Here is a 15,206-nt window from a genome sequence, read left to right as displayed (position 1 = left end):
CCTCCCTTGTGCCCATCCATTTGGCCACTCAATTTCTCAGGGCTCCACTCGTGTGTAACTGTTAGCTAGGGACAGCTCCATGCAGGCCTCCAAGCCTTGAAGCCTTGCCTTTCACCAGGGTCAGGATGAACAGGAAAGGTATGTTCCCCCTGCCCTGACCCTTTCTTTTGTCTCTGTCTCTTCCTACAAGTACTTAAGTGTCCACCAAAGATGGCCTGACTATCCATGGTGGTGACACATGAATGTCTCTGAATGCAGTGACTCATTTGCAATAATGGAGGAGTCAACTTTGATGGCCCAGGGTCCTTCTCATATAGGTCGGCCTGTCTGTGACTGCCAATAATGCTGCCTGGTCCATTCCCAGTGGCTGTCTGGTCATGCACTTTCGATCAATCTCACAGTCACTAGTCACATGTAAGGCTGTAGGGTAAACAACATGTGGTACACTCACCTTGGTGGAATGCACAAGCTCACTAACACTCTTGTGGGACTGCAGCCAGATTTGTGGGACAACCCCATGGCTACTGACCACCCCTGCGATCTCTGAACAGTCTTGTCCTATCTATCTGGCTGTTCTGTTCGTCCCATCTCGGGGGAAGCGGACCTCCCAGATTCGCTGGGTAGCCTGAAGGAGAACTTTCAGGGAATGTTCTGTAAACCATAGGGCTTGCCTGGGTTGTCATTCAGTCAATCCACACGTTGCCTTGTTCTTCAGGCAACATCTTTGAGGATGGATAGAATTGATGGGACATTGGTAGTGTGCTCTCGCTCCATTTATACTGTCTGAGTGGATGGTTCCTCCAGGCCCTGACAGGTAAATGGCCAGCTACAATGGAATTGGTAACATCAGTGTGCTCCCTGCCCACATTGCAATGTCTCTGACTTCTGGACATGGGACCTGTCTAGAAAATTCAGCCCGATGATTATCGTCGCTCATCAAATTAACTTAATACCGTGTCAGATTTGACCACCTTGAAGCAAAATAATAAAAAAAATCATGTTATTTCCAGAAACCTCCCCACCATTCCAAACCGCAATTTTCTAAATTAATAAAGCAAGGTAAATATAATCACTATCTAATAGCTTTGTAGCAACTCAATGCAACATTTCAACTTTACTTTTGCATAACAAGTGTTATTTATGATCATGGCATTCAGATTTCTAAGTGGCAAAAGCAATAAATATTTGTACATGTAGATTAGTATCACAGGAATCATATTAACAACAGTAACCATTATAATCATAAATTTTCAAATACTATTGAAAAAGTATTGAGTATATAAAAGTATTGAAAGCCACTTTAGATAAGGAAGATCTTTTAAATGGCTTACTGTAGCCATTACTAATATACTGCATATCATCGTTCTACACACTCATTTCTCTCGTAAAACACCACTTTTGTTTGGTGAATTAATTATTGGCTGTTCATTTTACCTGGTGTAACAGTGCAGTCTCTGTGGAGGGAGAAGGTGGTCTTGAGCCACCAAAAGACTTTAAAAGGAGGATGATGTTCAAGTACAACAGAGTGTTTATGTACTCCCAAAAGTGTATCAAAGCTCAGATCCACAGAAATAAAAGAAAAGCCAAACAAAACAAGCATTAGACTGCATAAAATAAAATAGGGACAAGGCGAACAGGTGAGGCATTGTTTAGATGCCTAAGGTAGATCAATATCTATGCATGCAAGCCAGGAATCCTGCCTACTTTCCTCTGGTGCTGCAAGGATCATCTTACGAACTGCAGACAGACTGTCGCCAATACCCAACTGACAGACAACCTATTCCACCTCTGCAAAAATCATATACATCTTCATCCTTTGTGGTTCACTCAGAAAGGTTGAAGAATCTGCACCTAATTTGTCAGTGCATTTGTGCACTTCCAAATGTTTATTTGATAAACTGATTTGTAAGGCTTATGCACTCATTAACAGCCATCTTCACTTGAATACCAGATTTCATTTGCGGTAAGTTACAATTCAGTTGAAATTTCTGTATAATGGCAGTGATTAATCTTGCAACATTCAGTCGAGAATTGTTGATGCATTGCGAGAACGTCCTTCTGAGTTCCTGTGGATGTAAAAAAATTTCAGCAAATTGTGTTGGCATTTAACAAATTACTTGGAGCCTGTGAACATGACTTGAATGTATTAACAAAAAAAACCCACATTAGTTACTATGTTCTGATAGCCACCTGAGATCTTACAGGTCAGTGAGTGGGCAGAATTGTCTAAATAGGAAACTCAGCACAGGAAAATAGATCGCCAACATTTCATCTCAACATATATTTTGTAATTCCAAGAGATGGCATGAAACTATGAGGAGTGGATAACTAATTATCTGTTAAATAGCATTAAGTGGTTTACAAAAATAAAGACAAATTATTGCATTTAAAGGTATGATTATACTAAATGTAATGTGTGTGCAATGGCATATCAATGGTGCTCAATATATAACAGATTGCTCATATAATTTGAGAATGTTGAGGAAAAATTAAAAATTTCAGTACACTAGCAAATTTATCAGTCATATTGATCACCTGCTTCCAATCCCGTTACCCACCCATCCCACTGCCCGATGATCAAGATATTTTCTTCTGTTTGGAATTATATGAAGTGTTCTAATTGTCAATCAGATCGATGCTGGATACATCCTCAGGCAGATGAGCACAAGTGTGGCTTTTCTGCCTTTGACAGACCATGTCAAACTAAGATTGTGACCAGCTTTTTCTGCTGATTACCCCTTTGTAATGGCGGAAGTGCAATTTTCCTGTCAGATGCAAATCTTTGGCATAATTCCCCTTTAAAAAAAATAGCAAAGTGGAACACAAAAATCAATTGTAAAAAACCTCCAATCATAAACATATTTAAAATTTATAAGTGCAAAATTGCCTAACTATTTGAAGCGATGATCAGTGAGTTTTATTTATATAAGTGAGTTGTGTGTTTGGATTCAGTGTCTCCTATTTCATGGTCAGTGGATTTCACAGAGAATTATATATGTATAAATTTTTATCTATAATTAAGGGATGAATAAAAAACTTATCAGCAATCCAATCTTACAGTTTGCAAAAAATACACAAAGCTGCTGTGAGAAAACGACACTGCACATGGATTCAATTATTATTGTTTATATAATGTGTTTACGTGCCGAAGCAGGGAGTTCTGGAAAAGGAATGATCGACATGCTGCAAACTTCAATGCTGTCGGTTTACCTTTGAAAGACTATGTGGTTTTCGATTGTATTTTTGTATTGCATTCCCCAGAGCTTCTTTATGTTTTCATTATAAAGCGGTAATTGCGAAAACATGTCAGTCGATAAGTTCCAAATCCTCCATAAAGCAGCCAGAATATTTGAACAAATACTTCAACAGTCCTCCATTATCACATAAAACTACACAAGTTTAGTATTAAAAAACATCCTTTGGAAAAAACACAACATGTCATTATAGGCCTAACTTCATTATGTTAATAGTGTACCACAAAAGAGCCAGCTACTCTGCAGTCTGTAAAAGATTATATCAAATCAAAATACACCTACATATACACGATGGTGACATTTCAAAAATTAACACGCTATTTCAACATGCTTTTTTTCTCTCGAGACATGTAAAAGGCAAGTTTGAGTAGAGCTTACTTAGCACTTATAGAATGACTGAACTAAATATCACTAATATTTAATTTACATTATTATGCTATTTTGTGCTTGTTGAGTACAGAAGTAGTTCTAACCAATGTTGTAGGTTCTCAAGTTACTTTTAGTGTTAATGAGCTTTGGCAATGTGAAAAAAATGTAGGATTAGATATATAAAATCAGATATGATTAAAAGCTACATCAATTGGAGGGTGTTAGAAAGTGTCAGTTCGCAGAAAACTAATTAGTGCCTGATAAAGTAAGCACCTACATTAGAAATCCTTGCAAAATGAGAGTATTACTTTGAACAAATGAACAAGTCTTGAATAGAACAATTTCTCTGATCTATCTAGGCCATAATGACACGCAGTTCACAACTTAAACATCCAAAAGCCAAATGGAATACAGTTACTAATTCTGAAACTATTAAAAATGTAGTTCAATGATTTCTCCAATTTTCAGCACCAATACCATATCTGATGTGTGCAAATTGTTGCCAAGTGATACTTTATTAAAAAGAAACCTTTGTGGGTGCTATCTCATTAAGAAAAAAAAAGGTGCATTTATAGAGTATTTTGTGTTGTACTTTGTTGTGGTTTTCTAAGGAAGAGGTATAGAACTAGAGAGCCTGAACAGTAACCATTGTAGAACATAATTATGTACAGGCACATAAGACAGCAGACTTCTCCATTCAGACCACTGGCCATGTGACTCCCTTAACATCACTGTGTGGGTCCTACATTAGCCATGTCAGTCCTGACCAGCTTAATAGCATGGCAACCCCAACTCTTTAACAGAGAACATACAGTGCAGAAGGAGGCCATTCAGCCCATCAAGTCTGCACCAACCTATTTAAACCCTCACTTCCTCCCTATCCCCGTAACCCAATAACCCCTCCTAACCTTTTTGGTCACTAAGGGCAATTTATTATGGGCCAATCCACCTAACCTGCATGCCTTTGGACTTTGGGAGGAAACCGGAGCACCCGGAGGAAACCTACGCAGACACAGGGAGAACGTGCAGACTCCGCACAGACAGTGACCCAGCGGGGAATCGAACCTGGCACCCTGGTGCTGTGAAGCCAAAGTGTTATCCACTTGTGCTACCGTGCTGCCCGGATCTATGTGCTACCTTGCTATCCAAATGCATTTACATTTATATCTACAAACTACCCCTTCTCCCCCAAGACTCTGACTTCACAAGTATTGGGCGCAATCTAGTGGCGCAGCGTGGCAGGTAGATGCCGGGAGAGGCTTTCCCCAGGGTTCCCAATGGTTGTTACACCTCGCAGGATCTAACCAGATCTCGCGAGATATCGCGATCTGGATACCGCTCACAATGGGCGGGACCCAGTCTCAAAGAGTGAAGTCAGTTTAGAAGCTGACTTACCTCTGTCTTCGCTGGATCAAACGGCCATTCGGCATCCAACGACCTTGCCGAGGAGACCCCAGCCGGGCGCATTCAGTACTGGTCCCACACAGATGGACCAGCGGAACTGTATCTGAGGGGTCTCGGAGGCCCCGGGTGGTCGGCCTCTGGGCATGATGGCTCCCTGGCACTGTTGGTGTCACCCGGGCACCTTGACACTGCCAGCCTGGCACCATGGCAATGCTACCTGGGAATCCTAACAGGGTAACCTGGAGGCCAGCCTGGCTCTGCCAGGTTGCTAAGGTGGAACTGCCAGGCTGGAAAGAGCACTGCCAGAGTGTCAGGCTAGCAATGACAAGGTGCCAAGCTGGCATTGTGCCCGTGCCAGGGATTGGTGGGGGGGGGGGGGGGGGTCCTGCCCAGGTGTGGTGGGGTAGTGGGGAGGTCGGGGGTTGCATTGGGGGGGTCGTAAGATCCGGGCACCATTTAAAAATGGCATCCTGATCCCTTCCTGCACTTAGGAGCTGCTGAAGTGCAGGAAATGCAGCTAAGTGCAGCCTTGGCAGGGCTTTTCCCATTGGGGCAAGAAAACAAGACAGAGTGCTGATAGATAGCTGGGTCGTTCCCAGCCCCACAAGCGCCGGAAACAGCTCCGCTAATCCCTCCAGAACATCACTCTGTTTTATCTTGGTTAGAACAAGTCTGGAGGTTTCACAACTCTCCTTGATCGTGTTCTTTTGAAGCTTAGAGGATTAGTAGTCCCAACGTGGATCTCTTTGTTCTGCCTTGGCTGTTTTTCAGCAGAAACTGTAATATTTGGTGTTTTGTTTGCTTGAGGGTCAACCCTTGATCCTTTTCTTCCTCCATTTGCTGTTGTACTTTTCCCTATCAATAGTTTCCTGTCATGGTTGGATGTCATGGGTCTATATCTTCTCTATGTTGACTCTGTTCCTTCTGTTCATTGAATTAATCCTGGTTCTTTTGAATGACATTGTCCACTATGTTTTGCCTTTACGCCATGACTCTATGTAGTCGCTGGCTCCTAAAGTCTTGAGGAATCCTTGATTGTGGCCTCCTGTCTTTTTGTCTCTCCAATAGAAGTTACCTTATTTGGTAGTAAGATTAGTATCCTCCCACATGGAAGAGGTGGACTTAGACCATAAGATTTGGGCAGCACGGTAGCATGGTGGTTAGCATAAATGCTTCACAGCTCCAGGGTCCCAGGTTCGATTCCCGGCTGGGTCACTGTCTGTGCGGAGTCTGCACGTCCTCCCCGTGTGTGCGTGGGTTTCCTCCGGGTGCTCCGGTTTCCTCCCACAGTCCAAAGATGTGCGGGTTAGGTGGATTGGCCATGCTAAATTGCCCTTAGTGTCCTAAAAAAGTAAGGTTAAAGGGGGGGTTGTTGGGTTACGGGTATAGGGTGGATACGTGGGTTTGAGTAGGGTGATCATTGCTCGGCACAACATCGAGGGCCGAAGGGCCTGTTCTGTGCTGTACTGTTCTATGTTCTAAGATGAAGGAGCAGAATTAGGCCATGCGTCCTAGTGAGTCTGCTCTGCCATTCGATTGTGTCTGATATGTTTCTCATCCCCAATCTCTCGTCTCCTCCCCACTGCCCCTGATCCCCTCATTAATCAAGAATCTATCTATCTCTGTCTTGAAGGCACTCAGTGATTTGGTCTCTACAGCCTTCTATGGCAATGAGTTACACAGATTCGCCACCCTCTGGCTGAAGAGATTCCACCCCATCTCCGTGTTAAAGGATCATCCATTCAGTCTGAGGCTGTGCTCTCAGGTTCTAGTCTCCACTACTAGTGGAAACATCCTCTCCACGTTCATCTATCTAGGCCTCTCAATGTTCTCTAAGTTTCAATGAGAATGCACCCCACTCATCTTTCTCAACTCCATCAAGCACAGGCCCAGAGACCTCAACCGTTCCTCATACGACAAGCCCTTCATTCTTGGGATCATTCTTGTGAACCACCTCTGGATCCTTTCCAAGGCCAGCAAATCTGTCCTTCGATACAGAGCCCAGAAATGCTCACAGTACTCTAAGTGGGGTCTGACCAGAGCCTTATACAGCCTCAGAAGTACATCCCTGCTCTTGTATTCTAGCCTTCCCGACATGAATGCTAACATTGCATATGCCTTTCTAACTGCCAATTGAGCCTGCATGTTAACCTTAAGAGATTCCTGAACAAGAACTCCTAAGTCCCTTTATGTTTCTGATTTCTGAAGCCTTTTCCAATTTAGAAAATAGTCTATGCCTCTATTCTTCCTACCAAAGTGCATAACCTCTCATTTTTCCACATTGTATTCCAACTGAGCTGGTTTGGCTCACTGGGCTAAATCGCTGGCTTTTAAAGCAGGCCAAGCAGGCCAGCAGCACGGTTCGATTCCCGTACCAGCCTCCCCGGACAGGCGCCGGAATGTAGCGACTAGGGGCTTTTCACAGTAACTTCATTGAAGCCTACTCGTGACAATAAGCGATTTTCATTTTCATTTTCATCTGCAACTTCTTTGCCCACTCTCCTAGCCTGTCCAAATCCTTCTGCAGCCTTCCTCAACACTCTATGTCCCTCTACATTTCTTTCTATCATCTGCAAACTTAGCAATAATGCCCTCAGTTCCTTCTTCCAAACCGTTAATGTATATCATAAATAGTTGGTACCCCAACACTGACCCCTGCGGAACACCACCAGTCACCGGCTGCCATCCTCAAAAAAAACCTTTATCCCCACTCTCTGCCTTCTGCAAGTCAGCCAATCCTCTATTGATGCCAGTACCTTGCCCCTAACACCATGAGCTTCTATCCTATTTAGCAGCCTCCTGTGTGGCACCTTGTCAAAGGCTTTCTGGAAATCCAAATAGATCATATCCACTGACGGTCCTTTGTTTAACTTCCTCGTTATCTCCTCAAAGAATTATAACAGATTTGTCAGGCATGAACTCCCCTTGACGAAGCCTTGCTGACTCAGTCATATTTTACCATGCACTTCCAAGTACTCCACACTTTCATCCTTAATAATAGACTCTAACATTTTACCAACCGCCAAAGTCAGGCTAGCCAGCCTATAATTTCCCGTCTTTCACTTCCTTCCCTTCTTAAACAGGAGCGTTATATTAGCCATTTCACAGTCTTCTGGTTCCCTTCCTGCCTCCAGTGATTCCTGAAAGATCACCATTAATGCCACCATAATCTCCTCAGCTATCTCCTTCAGAACCCTGAGATGTAGTCCATCCAGTCCGGGTGATTTATCCACCTTCAGACCTTTCAGCATCCCCAGAACTTTCTCCTTAGTGATGGCCACTGCACTCACCTCTGCCCCCTGACTCTCTTTGAGTTCTGGTGTGCAATTGGTGTCTTCCACTGTGAAGACTGATGTAAAGTAACTATTCCGTTGCTCTTCCATTTCTTTGTTCCCTCTTACTACTTCTCCAGCCTTATTTTCCAGTGGTCCAATGTCCATTCTTGCCTCTCTCTTATCTTTTATATAACGAAAAAAATCTCTTGCAATCTTCTTTTATATTCCTAGCTAACTTACAATAATATTTCATATTTTTCCCCCTTTTGCTGTTTTAGTTGTCCTCTGCTTGATTTTAAAGGCTTCCCAATACTCTGGCTTCCCACTAATCCTCGACACATTATATGTGTCATCAGACTTCATCTGATTCAATTTTGTTTCTAGTTCTGAAACCCTGGGCCTAGGGTTCTGTTGGATGTGTCAGTGTGGATGCACTTGCTAAGAGGTCGATGTTGACAGGAAATGCTGGATTGTACCAGTATCTCCTGTCATCTAGGTTTTGACTGAATCCTCACTGAGTGACGAAGAGCCAATGTTTCACTCAGGTACTTATTGGTCCTGCTGGTTCATTTCCTCTTCAGGCTGAAGACGGTTACCTTCATCAGTTTAGCAAGGAGCTAGAATATCTGCTTCAGCAGAGTTTGTTGAAAATTTGGCACTGAGGTCCCTGTCGAGGTCGTCAGCATTGTTGGACAGTGTGAGGGTCTCTAACTTTGTGTATTCAATGACTGCCTCTTGCTTGACAACTTTCAATGTTTCAAAGTGGTTGAGAGCAACATGGGCCTCTCAGTTCAGACAAAACAATTCCCGACTGGGAATCACATATATCGTCTCCAGTATCTGAAGTACAGAACCAAAGAATTGCTACATTGCAGAAGGAGGCCATTTGGTCCATCGAGTCTGTACTGACCCTCTGAAAGAGCATCCGATCTAGGCCCACTCCCGTCTATCCCTGTAACCCCATCTAACCTGCACATCTTTGGACACTCTAGGCGGGATTCTCCATTGGCCGACGCCGAAATTGCGAAACTCGATTGGGCGAGAATCGGTTCCAACACTAAAAACGCGGCGGTCGCCGATTTGCCGCCAAATCGCAATTGGTGGCAATGTGTATTAGAACGCATGTACAGTAAACAACGTTTGCAAAACATTAGCAAGCCCTACCCGTTATTCTCCAGGGCCTCCGAGTACCTTATGGCGTGGTTCAGTTTTGCTTTTAAAAATTGTGAAACCAGCGTTATAGCTGGTGAAGGACAGAGAGAGGATGTAGGACACAGAGAGGAATGACTGTGGGCCGGACACTGGCCGGGCTGGCTGGTGTGTGGGGGGACCAGCCAGTGTCGGGGAGGGGGGGGGGGTGGAGGTGGGGGGGGGCACAGGCTAAGCGGCCGGGGTGACCCCCCCACGGCACTAGGACAGTGTCCAGACATGGACTGCCATTACCATGGACTGCAAGGCAGCCATTGCACCCACTGACCACCCACCCTGGGCCCTGGTTCTCCAGAGTGACACCGGCCACATGAGCACCCCCAACCCCGCACCCACCCTCTACCACATCCCCCCCTCCAACCTGGCTGCCACCTGCCGGCAGCCCACCTATGATAACACCCACAGGATTCCCTACTGGGGGCATTGAGTGTACTGCTAGCGAGATCAGTTCCAGGAAATGGTACCCCTGGCATCAGGGTGCCTGGGCCGGAGGTTTCCGTGGACAAGTGGTGCTGGGATTGGGAGGGGTGGGGGGCATGCAGGGGCAGATTCTGCAGTGCCAACTGGGGCCATGTAGCCTGTTGGACCTGTTTGGGCACGGGGGTATGCACCATGCTAACTGTTGTGTTTGGTCTTCTATGCCTGCAAAAGAATCCACCAAACACCTTGACTTGTCCAAACCAGGATCTTTATTGAATCACACGTGGTAAGATAACGATCTGTTACAGAGCAAGTCATGGAATTTCTTCGTACTCCTCTGGAACCGCACCTAGCACGACTGTTCAACTGTATCTCTTCCTACCATCCCCTGCAACCATCTGCTGATGGATGGATATGTCTCCCCTTATATGGGAGTCCCCAGTCACATGACCACAGTTTTGACACTGCATAGTGTGTCTGCACCATCACCTACTGGTTGGAGGTTGCACACCATCCATCTATGAAATTGCTTACAGGCATATCACCACATCCCCTTTCCTCACAAAACATTAAGATATGTTTACAAGCAACATTGATCTCTTAACTTTATATAATCAAGATATTTGTCCAACAATGTGAATAAGTTTTACTAAGGTGTCCAATAAACATGATATGCCTGGCCAGTGTCCGTGTCCTTTACACAGGTCATTGTGCCTCCCTCATGGGATCACCTTTGTGATCATTCGAACTGTTGCCAGCCTTTTCTTAGAATGGTTTACGCGCGAGCCTCTTGTTTCTTTTTCTTTTTGCTCTGTGCCTTTGGAAGGCCTGTGCCATTACTGCCACGCTTGCGTCAGCAGCCTCTTTCCTTTGCGTTTCCTGGTGCAACTCTGATTGCTGCTTCTCGCTGTTTCCGTTGTTGATCTGTTAATGGGATGAGCTGGCTCCCCTAGTCCACTCCTCTTTCTCCTCTTTATTTTGAGAACATGATGATATAGTTTCCTGTGTCTGTTGCATTTGTGTTTTGGCTTAGCAGTTTCTGGTGTGGTGCCGGCTGTACCGTATGCTCAGAGGTCTGCAGAGTTTCAGGTGTACCCTGAGGGGCCATCGGTTCATCTTTGGGTGGCCCACTTCTGCGGCCTTACTGACATGTTGGAGCGACTTGGTTTCTGGTGCCTGAGTGAAGGTTTGAACTCGGGCGACAGGTGCCACCTCTTCTTGGCTCGCTGGAGCATCACTCACTTGCTCTTCGTCACTCAAGATTACGATGCTCACTGGTTGTAATGATCCAGGCATTGGGTCATCTCGATCAAATTCAAAAATGTGATCTGTGAAGCTGCATAGTGAGACTGTCATCAGATCTTCCTCTGGAAGAGGAACACTGCAACATCCAAGTCGCTGTCATCATAATCGTCATCGATGTCTTCCCATTCATCATGTGGAGATGCCGGCATTGGACTGGGGTGAGCACATTAAGAAGTCTTACAACACCAGGTTAAAGTCCAACAGGTTTGGTGTGAATCACTAGCTGTCGGAGCACTGCTCCGAAGGAAGGAGCATTCACCTGCGGAAGGAGCAGTGCTCCGAAAGCTAGTGTTTGAAACAAACCTGTTGGACTTTAACCTGGTGTTGTAAGACTTCTTACTGTTCCCATTCATCGTCAGTGGTCTTTTTAAAAATAAATTTAGAGTACTCAATTCATTTTTCCAATTAAGGGGCAATTTAGCATGGCCAATCGACCTCCCCTGCACATCTTTGGGTTGTGGGGGCGAAACCCACGCAAACACGGGGAGAATGTACAAACTCCACATGGACAGTGACCCAGAGCCGGGATCGAACCTGGGACCTCGGCGCCGTGAGGCAGCAGGGCTAACCCACTGTGCCACCGTGCTGCCCTATCATCAGTGTTCTTGATGGTTTGAGAATGAATTAAAGGAAGCATTTCGAAGACCTGGTGACAAGTCACCACATAACTCTGCGGCCACTTTCTCTAGTATCGGGCTGATTTCTTCCGTTTCTGGCTCGGTCAGTGGCTGATCCTCTGCAGAATCAGCAGCTTCAATTTTTAAGGTGCCATCTCCAAGCTCCCGCTCTTCTCAGTGTCCAAAGTGGTCTGGGCATCCCCTGTGACCACCTCGTCATTCCTTCCAGATTACTGGAGTAGTGCTCCCGGAGCCTTGTCATTAAGCCTTTCTGTGCTGCTGGGAAAGAGATGGATTGGATTGGATTGGATTTGTTTATTGTCACGTGTACCGAGGTACAGTGAAAAGTATTTTTCTGCAAGCAGCTCAACAGATCATTCAGTACATGGGAAGAAAAGGGAATTAAACAGAATTCAAGAAAATACATGAGAATACATAATAGGGCAACACAATATATACAATGTAACTACATAAGCATTGGCATCGGATGAAGCATATAGGGTGTAGTGTTAATGAGGTCAGTCCATAAGAGGTTCATTTAGGAGTCTGGTGACAGTGGGGAAGAAGCTGTTTTTGAGTCTGTTCGTCCGTGTTCTCAGACGTCTGAATCTCCTGCCCGATGGAAGAAGTTGGAAAAGTGAGTAAGCCGGGTGGGAGGGATCCTTGATTATGCTGCCTGCTTTCCCCCGGCAGCGGGAGGTGTAGATGGAATCAATGGATGGGAGGCAGGTTTGTGTGATGGACTGGGCGGTATTCACGACTCTCTGAAGTTCCTTGCTGTCCTGGGCTGAGCAGTTGCCATACCAGGCTGTGATGCAGCCCGATAGGATGCTCTCTATAGTGCATCTGTAAAAGTTGGTAAGGGTTAATGTGGACATGCCGAATTTCCTTAGTTTCCTGAGGAAGTATAGGCGCTGTTGTGCTTTCTTGGTGATAGCGTCGACGTGAGTGGACCAGGATAGATTTTTGGTGATGTGCACCCCTAGGAATTTGAAACTGCTCACCATCTCTACCTCGGCTCCGTTGATGCTGACAGGGGTGTGTACAGTACTTTGCTTCCTGAAGTCGATGACCAGCTCTTTAGTTTTGCTGGCATTGAGGGAGAGATTGTTGTTGTTACACCACTCCGCTAGGTTCTCTATCTCCCTCCTGTATTCGGACTCGTCGTTATTCGAGATCCGGCCCACTATGGTCGTATCGTCAGCAAACTTGTAGATGGAGTTGGAACCAAGTTTTGCCACGCAGTCGTGTGTGTACAGGGAGTAGAGTAGGGGGCTAAGTACGCAGCCTTGCGGGGCACTGGTATTGAGGACTATTGTGGAGGAGGTGTTGGTGTTCATTCTTACTGACTGTGGTCTGTTGGTCAGAAAGTCAAGGATCCAGTTGCAGAGTGGAGAGCCAAGTCCTAGGTTTTGGAGCTTTGATATGAGCTTGGCTGGGATTATGGTGTTGAAGGCGGAGCTGTAGTCAATAAATAGGAGTCTGATGTAGGAGTCCTTGTTTTCGAGATGCTCTAGGGATGAGTGTAGGGCCAGGGAAATGGCGTCTGATGTGGACCGGTTGCGACGGTATGCGAATTGAAGTGGGTCAAGGCGTTCCGGGAGTATGGAGGTGATGCGCTTCATGATCAGCCTCTCGAAGCACTTCATTACAACTGACGTCAGGGCCACCGGGCGGTAGTCATTGAGGCACGTTGCCCGGTTCTTCTTTGGTACCAGTATGATGGTGGTCTTCTTGAAGCAGGTGGGGACCTCGGAGTGGAGTAGGGATAGGTTAAAGATGTCTGTGAATATCTCTGCCAGCTGGTATGCGCAGGCTCTGAGTGCACGACCAGGGATCCCGTCCGGGCCCATCGCCTTCCGTGGGTTCACTTTCAGGAAGGCCGATCTGACTTCGGAAACTGTGATGGTGGGTATGGATGAATTATGGGTTGCTGGGGCACTCGACAGCGGATTGTTGGTTACCTGCTCAAACCGAGCATAGAATGCATTAAGTTCATCGGGGAGGGGTGCGCTGCTGCCAGAGATACTGCTCGGCTTCGCTTTGTAGCCCGTTATGTTGTTTAGTCCTTGCCACAACCGCCGAGAGTCTGTCTGTGACTCTAGCTTAGTTTCATATTCTCATTTGGCATCTCGGATGGCTTTGCGGAGGTCGTACCTGGATTTCTTGTATAGGTAGATGTACAAGTAGTCCATACTGGGCTTCATCTGTCTCAGGTTCCATGCAATCACACTCTGCATCATCATCGAAATCTTCAAGCAAATATTTGTCATAGTTGTCATAGGATTCAGCATCGTCTGCAATGATCACCCCTGTAAAATATAACTTTGCTGCTCGGGTGTCCCAGGTGGTCTGCTGCCGCCCCGTTCTGCCCCCTGCCCACCAGATGCACCAGGGAGAGGAGAGGGGGGTCCGCAGTGCTGCAGCGTTCCGGCACCTCCCCTGCGGGAGTCACTGGCATGGGCCCCATCACAACCTCCTCCCTCGGGAGCTACTCCATGGGACGGGGATGTGAGCAGGGTTATCCTCTGAGGCTCCCTCGCCACCTGCCAGTCCTGGAGGCCCGCTCTGGTCTTGACCAGGGTCTGCACGCTCGTGGCCATGGAGCACAGGGAGTGGACCACCTCTGACTGGGACTGCACCACATCACTGTGGTGACTGTGACTGTGCCACTGCCTTCTGTGTTTGTGCCACATCAGTCATGAGACACTGGAACTAAGTGGGGCCCCACATCCTCGCCAGCGGTCGAACTCCACCTCTAAGACCTCCCTTTACTCCAGTCCACCAACCACGTTGAGGGCTCTCTGCTCTGCCATAGATAGGGGTCACAGTTCCGGCGGTCCCCCTCCTGCCTTCTCCCGCTCCCGGAGGTTGGTGCGTGGCCTTTTCCTGGGGGAGGCAAACAGAAAACGACAGGTGGCAGACGAGGTCAGCAACATGCACAACACCGTCCGGTCCGGCCAGATGTGCCGTGGAAAACTGTACAATCTCCTCAGGAGGGTCAGGGTGAGTAGGCAACACTTTGAACCTGGCACGAACCCCTATAATCCAACTCTCCACCACCCCCACCACCCCCCCCCCCCCCCCCCCCCCCATCTCCCCCAACCCGGCAGTGTTAGACAGTCCGATGCATGCAATGCAAGGGGTGGGAGGCTGTTGGCCTCAGTAGCCAGGGCCACAGCGGTCGGTATAGGTGCCGGTATGTAGTGCAGGGTAATGGTTCAGCCGCCCCCCCCCCCCCCCCCCCGCGGGTTGGGGGAGATGAGGGGGGTGGAGAGTTGGATTATAGGGGTTCGTGCCAGGGACAGAGTGTTGCCTACTCACCCTGACCCTCCTGAGGAGATTGTACAGTT

Source organism: Scyliorhinus canicula, chromosome 2 (genome assembly GCF_902713615.1).
Source record: "Scyliorhinus canicula chromosome 2, sScyCan1.1, whole genome shotgun sequence".
Lineage (NCBI taxonomy): Eukaryota > Metazoa > Chordata > Chondrichthyes > Carcharhiniformes > Scyliorhinidae > Scyliorhinus > Scyliorhinus canicula.
Note: the sequence above shows the minus strand (reverse complement) of the source record.